This window comes from Manis pentadactyla, chromosome 5 (assembly GCF_030020395.1).
Source record: "Manis pentadactyla isolate mManPen7 chromosome 5, mManPen7.hap1, whole genome shotgun sequence".
NCBI classification, from domain to species: Eukaryota; Metazoa; Chordata; class Mammalia; order Pholidota; family Manidae; genus Manis; species Manis pentadactyla.
In genome coordinates, this window is record NC_080023.1 from 19,970,175 (window position 1) to 19,980,396 (window position 10,222).

Below are 10,222 nucleotides of genomic sequence, written 5' to 3' on the forward strand. Positions count from 1 at the left end.
AAGTAGCTCAGGAAGCCAAACCACAACCTCTGTAGCAATAAGTCCAGGGAGCCAAACCAAAACCCCTGCAGCAATCTTCCCAGAGCAGTTAGGACTCGGTCAATGCCTGCTGGCTTTCCACTTTTTTCACCCACTTCCAACTCAAGACTAACCTGAGAAAGCCAAATATGCTCCCCAGACCAATAACATAAGATGCCAGTTTCTAGCTCCTGCCTCCAGCTTCTCCTTGCCAACAACATCCCATCAGCACACCTTAAGCATTCCCCTTTTTCACTATAAAGCTTTCCCACTCCTGCCTGCCTTTGAGTCTGCCAAGTACAAGTGATGGTGACTAACTCCCTTGCTCTAGGAAGCTCTGAATAGATAGTGTCTGTGGGTTATATTTGGGGGGCTTTTATTTATTTCCACAGTTTCCCTGGAAACTCCACCAAGACATGGTCTGCATTCTCCATCACCATGGACTCCAGCCTTTGACCAGCTGTAACCACAGAGACCACTTGTGCCCTGCTGCTTGTCACGTCTGTGCAGTGTGGTAAGTTAGTGCTGGGTGGGAACTCTGCTCTCTTTGCATTGAGTTCCCCAGCTATTCATTCCAAGTTTGGTACCTGGTTTTGTTACTGGTTCCCATCTGTTCAGCATCTTGGTGGAATCAGGCCATTCCTTTTCATCCTTTTGGTTCTATTTTGTACTTCTGTTTTGTAGTGCACCATCTTAAAGTGTTTGTTTTAAGAATCACTATAGGATAAAATACAGACATAGGTCCTGTAACTGTTCTTCAAAAAAGTCACAGAAGCCAGTGAGTTTGCAGTTCTCACCAGATTGGCATCCATTTGGAGAAATTTTGTTGTGGGTCACTAGTAAAACAGCTCAAGATTTGCCTTCCACTAGATTTTTTGTTTGCCTTTAATTTAGAGAGTTTGCCTCTAATTTTCCACCTGCTAGGGGCAGAGATTATTGGGTCTGTGTTCAGAGAGGGCCAATCATCTAGAGGGAGGCCTGAGACATGAACAACACGAGCATCACTTTCAGCCAAGCATTGCCAGCCCTCCTGGGGTTGTATAAGCCTTAATCTTCTCCCCCAAGAAAAACTGCTACTTCTTGTACATGTTCTTGTTACAGCCCTAATTCTGGTCCCTCGTTCTCCAAATAGCATAAATTCAGTGATGAGAAATTGGGTCTTCAATGGCCACTCTGAGGAACATTTGACTTGAACAGATTTTTTTAAATTTGATAGGTACCTTAGAAAAGAAGGAGAATTAAGATGTCTCAGATCAATGGGCAGCAGTTTTTGACTGGTATATGGAGGCCTCCAAAGAAAATTCTGGTTCAAAAATTATTTTACTAAAAGATTCTTTGGCCAAAACTAATGAGCCATTTGACAAACGTAAGCAACAAGAAACTAGACTCATTTCCTAGTCAAACCTCCCTCACCTTGTCCTCCAGTCACCTCCCTTCATCCCTCCAAATATTCCTTTTCTCTTTACCCTTCTGATCACTCTCTTTCCTCACTTCCATCAACTCCACTCTTCTTTTCTTCTCAACCGGACCCCCTGCCTTTTCCCAACAGCTGTCCTAAATAAGACCAAATGCCAATTGACCCTAAAGCTCTGTCCTGCCTATGAGCCAGGTATACAGGCAACTACAGAATTTTAAATTTGGACCCAAAATAAATTAAGAGCTATAGTTAAGGATCTCTCTGCTCCTCAACAAGACTAGCAATTCTTCCTAGAAAAATTTACAATGATTTTGGATGCATATGATTATGGGTTACCTAAACCACATCATGTAGCTTATATGCATGCTGATCAGAACCTCAGATGCTACATCTTGGATGACACAAGCTGATTGGATCAACCCAAAAAGGGATCACAGGATCTTCTCTTTCCACAATAAATGTAAGGCCAAAAAAAAGGCCTGAAAAGTTCAGTAAAGTCTATCTCCAGATGTTTCCAATACAAATTGATTGTACCATGATTCAATTATGCAATAGAAAAAAAGGTGAAAACACAGATTTTCATAACAGATTAGAAAATAGCTTCTGACAACATTGAGGAGATAATAAAGCTGCTGGTGGAAAAGTAGCCCTTTCATCTCATTCTGTCAATGCACCTAAACCTGAAATTGGAAGCCTATTTCAAAAATAGAAATTAAAATGAGAAATAGCAACTTTGCCTGAACTAAAACACCTCTCAGAACATTTTGACAGGGGTTTAGTATAAAAATGAGAAAAAATCCAAAATAAACTACGATCTTGCAGATCAAACAGTTAGGTGGGCCACTTCCCAAGCTACCATTTTTGACAAGGGCACTGTAGATAAAGAGAAGGGACTTGGAAAAAAAGAATGTCTCATCTTATAAAAGAAAAACCAAGACAAAAAAAAATCCCTCAATGTTGATCAATAAGGGTACTCTGAAGGAGGGAAAAGCTCCCAATATCCTAACTTACCTTTAAATACTCAAGTTCTATAAATAGAGGTGGTTACCCATCAGTTCCTAATAGACAGGGATGCTGCTCTTACTATATTAAACCCCTCGTTTTTGATCAGCCTCTTCCTCAGCATAAGCAAACCACAAGTGACAGGTCTTACAAATAACCCACAGGTTTTCCTATCTCCCAGCCCTTGACTGTAACACTTTGGCCCTTGGATGAAAAACATTCTTTTCTGCTCTGTGATACCACTCTGGCAAATTTAATAAGGAGAGACTTACTAACAAATGGAACTATAATATTAAATGCTCAATAGAGGAACTACTTTTTACACTTCCAGAGTCCTTCTCTATTCATAATCAAGTTGTACCTGCTCTGAATACCCCTTTGCCTTCTCCATTATGCGAGATGTACGCCCCAGATAAAAGTCTTGACATTCTACCTGACAGTCTATGGCATCTAAAGTCCACTGATATTGAAAAAATAATTGGGGCAGAACCGAGAGAGTATATAGATCCTACCAAATTGTTACCCAAACATCCCCAACAGCTTTGTAGCCAGAAGCAAAGGAAGGGTTCAAAGCTATAGTTGAAGGCCTTATATCCAAAGGTCTTCTCAGACCCTGCACTAGTCCTTGTAACACTCTGGTCTTGCCAGTAAAGATTTTTGTAAATAGAGAATTCATTTTGTAATCTCTAGAGTAACCAGTAAAGAAATAGTAATTGACTGTGTAATTTCCAACCTAATACAGGGGAAAAGAGGAATAATAAAAGACACTCAGTTCAAAAAAGGCAGGAAAAAGAGAGAAAAAAAAAATAGGTAGGACACATAGAAACTGAGATTAAATAAAAGTGACCTAAGTATTCCTTTTTTAGAAGACAATGATTATCAGACTAGATTTTTAAAGACAAAAACAATTACATGGTCTTCACTGAGAAAGCATCTAAAACAAAAGGCTATGAAAAGATTAAAAGTTGACAGAAAAAAATGGGAAAAGATATAATATGCAAATGCTACCAAAAAGAAAACTGGACTAGATCATTAATATTAAACAAAGTAGACTTTAAGGCAAATGGCATTACTAAACATAAAGAATACTTCATAATGGTAAAAGATTCAGTTTACCAGGAAGATACAGTAATTTCAAATTTGTGTACACCTAATAACATAATTTCAAAATACATAAAGTCAAAACTGACAAAAGGAAAAATAGGCAAATCTAAAGTTATACTGGGATATTATATTAATACCTGTTAGGAACTGACAGAACAAATTAACACAAAAAATTAGTAAAGATACAAAAACACCATGTTTAGTAACTTGATCTAATGTACATTCAAAGAAAATTGCAGCAAACTTAAGAGCACACATTCTTTATAAACTCACATGGAACATTTACCAGAATTGATGATGTCCTAGGTCACAGCAAATTTCAGAGCAGTGAAATCATGCAGAGTACACCCTCTGATACAATGCAACTAAGCTAAGAATCAGTAATAAAACAAGGCTTATTTGGAAATTAAGCAATCCTCTAAGTAATCCATATGTCAATGAAAACATTATAGTAGAAATTAGAAAGTATTTTGAATTGAATGATAATAAAAATACCACTTATCAAGATTTACAGGAAGTAGCTAAAATGATATTTAGGGGGAAACCTATGACTTTGAAAGTATATAGCAGGGGGTTGTGGGAAATGGGGAAAAAAAACTAATAGCAGAAAAGAAAAAGAGGCTAAACCTTTCTGAGCTAAGATTTTATCTCAAGTGTTAGTAAGAGAACAGAAAATAAACTCAAAGAAAATAGAAGGAAGGAAATAATAAAGATAAGAGCAGAAATTAGGGTAACGGAAAGCAAAGAGAGGATTAGCAAAACCAGTAGTGGTTTCTGTGAAAAATCTAAGGTTGAGGAGGGAAGGAGAGTCCAGGGAGACTGCAAGAAGGGAGTGTGTAGGGAACTAGATGGGCAGGAAGTGGCCAGAAAGGGAGAGAAGGGGCCGGATTTTCAATGGGGATTTTGAAATGAAATGCTGTACATTGTAAAGGAAATCCCCATCCTCCATCTCCGTATGAAATACTCAATAAAATAGACTTCTCTTGTTACTCCACTAATGAGGTTGGGTCTTTTTAGGGGATGCCTTGAGGGGATGTAAAAGGGGTGCAGAGTGAAATAAAGGCAGCTCTAAAGCACCTGGTCCCCTCTGATTTAAATTAATAAGAGCTAACACTGAGCCTGTGTGCCAGGCACTGCCCTAAGAACTTTACTTGCAATAGCCCATCCACTCCTCCCAGCCCTATGATGGAGGTATGATTACACTCACTCCATTTTATAACTGAAGAAGGCAAGTGTCAGAGAAGCCAGGTGAGATGGTACCAGTAGTTCAGGGAAACAGCCAGAACTCCAACCAGGCTGTCTGGCTCCAGAGGCTATACTCTTACTCTTGCCGGACACTGTCAGAGCCAAGAGGCATTTCATGGTCTAGGCCCTAGGCAGGTAAATATGTAGTGCCAGCATTCTGTTCCCTGGGATGTGGATGGAAGTAATTCCAGGGGGAAAATCCCATGGCAAAATATGTTTGAAACCGAAATCAGTCAATGGGAGATATATAGTGGGAGAGACCTGTTTATTTCTTACAAGCAGTTATCCACCATCTCTCCAGACCTGTCTGCAGAAGAGAGAGCTCCACCCAGCCTCTCTGGTCCAGATAAACTCTTGCTCATCCACATAATTACCTATTGATATGGAGATGGCTGCACTTCCCACCCCTTGGAAATACCTATTGATATGGAAATGCACTAAAGCCAGGAGAGAGATTCTGGGAATATTGTAATTTTATCCACAATGGAATAACAAGAATATAGCCAAAACTGGAGGGGGAACAAGTTGCCAAGAAGTATGTTGATTCAAAAAGCCCATTAAACCCCATGGGCAGAAAAGCACCACACACACACACACACACACACACACACATATTGGTGTCAGGATTCCGCAATGCTGAAAACCCAGAAAACATCATAGACCCCTTTGGTCTGCACCCCCCATCTCATCTGTCAGCAGTCTTGTCAGGCCTCACCCCACCCCTCCCATTCTCTCCATCTCCCTGGACACCACCTAATCCAGGTCTCTGTCGTCTTCCCTTGGGAAAATACAATGGCCTCTCTGTTTCCACTTTTGCTTATCACCCCTCATCCTATACCAGGCCCCACTCAGCAGCAAGAATTTTATTTCAAATATACATCAAATCACATTCTTCCCCTGCTCAGAACCCCTCAATGACTTCCTATCACACTGAGCATATACCCCAGACTCCTTATCGTGACCTATAATGCCTTACAAGGTTGGCCCCACTGACATGAAGTACTTCTGGCTGGTGGACTCCCACACCACTGACCTCCCTGCAGACCCTGAAACACACCAAATTTTTCATTTCCTACTTTAGGACCTATCCATATGCTATGCCTGTGGCCTTAAATGATCTTCCTCTCCTCATTTGCATGGCCGGCTCATACATTTCCAGCAATGTAAATGTCACATTCTCTGAGAAGTCTTCCCTGACTACCTTATCTAAGAAGGAACCTAATTTGAAGTAATGCTATATACATTCACTTCAAATTCTTTTATTAGTTTATTGCCTGTGTAATGTCTGGAATGGAAGCTTCTGGAGGACAGGAACCCTGACTATTCACCTATTCTTCCTAGCACTTAGCACAGTACCTGGCACATGATAGGCATTCGTAAACATTTTTGAATGAATACATTATAAGAATGGGCCCCAAAGATAGCTTTGGTGGTTGCTGAATGAACCTGTTATGGAAAAACCTGAAAAACCTGGACTGGATCGCTGACAGAGGAACCAAGTGGCACTTGGAGGCATTGGAGTGTTGAGGTTTTATTTTTACACCGGCGGGCTTAGAGGGGAGTACTCTCCCAAGGTCTGAGCCCTGAACAAAGGCAAGGGGAGCAATATATATCTTTCTGCTTCTGTATCTGCAACATTTCTACGTGCACAACAAGCAAGCAAAGCAAGCAAGGGGGAATAAGTTTAGGGAGTGAGTGCCTGGCAGAGCAGGAAGTGAAGGGAGTTTCTGTTGTCTTTGCTAAGAAAAGAAGCAGAAGGGAGCCACCTGGACTAGATTGCTGTCCTTGAAAATTTTCCCTATTAAACCCAGATATGGAGAAAGGAGAGACTGCAAGGACCAGGGACGAATGAGTGATACCTCATGTTATGAGGGTATTTTAAATTGAGGGGGGAGATATTTTCCAATGGCAGATGCAAATAACAAATACTGACCATACCATTTTGTCGTTCCATTCACATGTGTTCTAAAATGTTTGGGTCAGGGAAAATAACATGTCTCTTAAGAAACATGGCAGGATCTGGCTGTCATCAACCTCATTAATGAGGCCTCTTAAGCAATTTGAAGCAAAAACACTTGCACACCAACGCCAAGCTTCAAAGAGCAGTTGGAAGGAGGAAGTGGGGGAATAGTAGAATCAATAACTAGGTTGCTCAAAACAGTCTCCTGTGATTAGAAACAGAAAAAAGTAGTGATTACATTTTGCTGAGACTCAGAGAATTTAGAAAGCATGGTTTTGCCTTCATCTTCAGATGGAGAGAGATGAAATAAAAGGAGATGTGGATGTAGCAAAAGATAATTTAGGACATTCCCTGGGATAAGTGAGGCAGTTCTCCCTCCAGAGAGAGTACAGAGAGGTAGAGAAAGCTTCCTCCAAGCACTAAAACTGTGGAGATCGTTACAATTCCCCATAAAAGCAGGAGCAAGAGAAAAGCTGCAGGAAACTTGTCAGGAGTCTGTGAACTGGCTGTGAGCCTGGGGCTTGCTGACACTTGAAAGAGAGTGAGGAAGAGTTTCTGAGGCATTTGACCTAGAGGGATGGCTGGTAGTGGAGCTGTGACAAAGGGAAGTGATCAAGTAGTGGTGAGAGGGTTGGCCTCTGGAACCAGGCAGAGGGAGCTCGGAGCCTGGCTCTTCTTCCTCCAGGGAGAGTCTGTGCAAGTCACGGAATCCCTCTAGGCGCCAGCTGGCTTCCCTGTGAAAGGGGTATAATTCTAGTGAGGGAAAGCAATGAGGGATGTAAAGGGCTCAGCCCAGCACTTGGCACAGAGGGAGCACCCAGCAAATGCAGGACCACGATCTGTGCTGTTAGAGATGACTTAAGTGAGGAAGCCACTGTTCCCGCGGTGTGCAGAGTGTGGACATCGGCTCAGCCTTCCCGTGAACTTACCAGAGGCTAGACAACTACAAACTACATTCTCCACACTCTCCACAGCCAGCGCTCTAGAAGCAAATTAAGTTTAGCCAGTTAAATGTAGTTTAATGAGACTTGGAAGATGGAGGCCATTTCCTGCTTCTTTTGACTATGTGTTGTCTTTGGAAAGCAAGGCAGTAGAGACGTGAAGTTTTTTCAGCCTTCCAGAAACTGTTCTCCAGCCTCCTGGGAGTCCAGAGGCAGTGTGGCTTCCTGACACTAGGCACATGTGTCAGCAGTAGGTTCTTGACATCGTTAGCATTAGCAGTTGCCTGAGAGGTGGTAGCTCCCCTTTTGAGACAGTTCTGCATTATTCTGGGAATCACTTCTAAAAGCCCAGTCTAGGGCCCATTCCCATAGGCCTTCCAGTGATTTTATTTACATCTTGGTCTCTACATTAAGTCCCTTGCTGTTTAAAATACCTAGTCACATCTGCTTCCTGCACTCAATCCTGACTGCTACACTAGGTGTTTGCATGTTTTGCTGTCTCACCTGAGGGGGGATTGCCCCCGGACAAGTTCAGTCTGGATTTAGTGAGACGGAACAGCAACGGAACATTAAGGAGTAAAAGGGTTTATACCAAGCTTTATTCTCACATTGGCAGTTTGAGTGCTGGAACCATATCTGCCTTTGGCAAGTTCTGTGATCCATCTCAGTCTCTGCTTTGGGCAGAGCTCTTTATATAGTAAAAGGACAATAACAGCTCATCACCAAGGCATTTGGGAGCATTAGCCTAAGCAGTAGGTCAACTGCATCATCAAGTAGTTTAGGGTCAGGTGAGGGTACTGGCCATAGGAACTTTCATTTTCCCTACACGTGCCTTCAGTTTCCATTGTGCACACATTTTCTGCAAGTGAAAAAAAGAGCATCATTTTAAAGAGCATCATTCACTTCACCTGGTAATATTATTATTCCTATACTACTCATGCCTACAGAAAGACTAATTACTCCATCCCTAGATAACTAAGCCTAAGACATTGTCATCCTCTGGTGACAGCTGTGCAAACTGCTACTGAAATACTGGGAAGGGCATATCAGGGTCAGAATAATCAGAACAGAGTGGACTTCACAATCCCAAACCAAGAGTGTGAGGCCCCATCAATACTGATGCTCTTATGGGATATTGAAAATTGAGACACTGAGAGAAAAGAATTTCTCCAGTATTGCCCAAGAGACATAGAGCATTGATGACTCGATATGAGCCTTCCCATCAGATTAGCAGAGTCAGCCTTTTCACTGAGAATGACTCACCATGTCTCACTGGCAACTGTATTACTTAAAAATAGCCACTTGCTTTGCAGTGAACTCAAATCCATTTTGGAGGAAGGCAGGAAATAAACACACTCTGCAACCTTTTCATCTTAATTTCCCTCTGAAAAAAGATCATACTGACCATCTGATGCCTGTGCTGGTGTGATTGTCACTTCTTCATCTCCCAAGACACTAATATGTTAGCATTTTAGACTTTCTTTCAGCCTTTTTTGAAATCATTTTATCAATGATTCAGTTTTACAGAACCTGAGAATTGTTCTTTAGAGAACTAAGAACAACTTGTGAACCTATAGACCTGAGTGAAAATCTGAGCCCATCTCTATGAGAAGCACATTACCCCTGTGTGGGGAAAATGGAAGTTCCTATGGCCAGGATCCTCACCTGACCCTAAACTACCTGATGATGTAACTGGCTTACTGCTAGGCTACTGCTTCCACACCCATAGGCAATAAGCTGTTATTGGCTGGTTCACTATATAAAGAGCTCTGCCCAGTGCTCTGGGCAGAGGCAGAGACGGAGGAGGATAACAGACCTGCAGACTGTTGCATGCAGACATGATTCTAATGCTTGACCTATCACTGGGAGAATAAATCTGGGCATAAACCCTTTTACACCAAGAATGTTCCATTTGTCATTCCTCCATCTCACTGAATCCATAGTGAAGTTGCCCAAGGCTAAAACCATCAGGCAAGACACTTGGGAACTTTAAGTAGAGTCCAATAAATAAAACTGCTTTTTCCATCTAGATTTTGAACCAGTTAAGAAATAAGACAAAGTATAGGGCAGACAGAAGCCAAAATACCATTTTTATCACTGATAAAGCCTGTTCTAGCATGGAGCAAACAGAAGTTCCTATGGCCAGGATCCTCACCTGACCCTAAACTACTTAATGATGTAATTGGCCTACTGCTAGGCTAATGCTTCCACACCTATAGGCAATGAGCTATTATTGACTGAGTCACTATATAAAGAGCTCCAGATTAGACCTTCAGACTGCTGGATGCAGATGTGATTCTAGTTCTCGACCTACTACCTTACGAATAAAACCAGGTATAAACCTTTTTTTACCCCAAGAATGTTCCATTGTTATTTCTCCATCTCACTGAATCCACAGTGAATTTGTCCAAGGCTGAAACCCTCAGGCAAGACAGTTAAAGGCATTGCTAAATGGGCTTTCAGAATTAGCCAGATGTATCCATAATCAGTGCTGGCCCAGGGCAGTCTTCCCAAAGAGAAGGCAGAAGAAAGGCC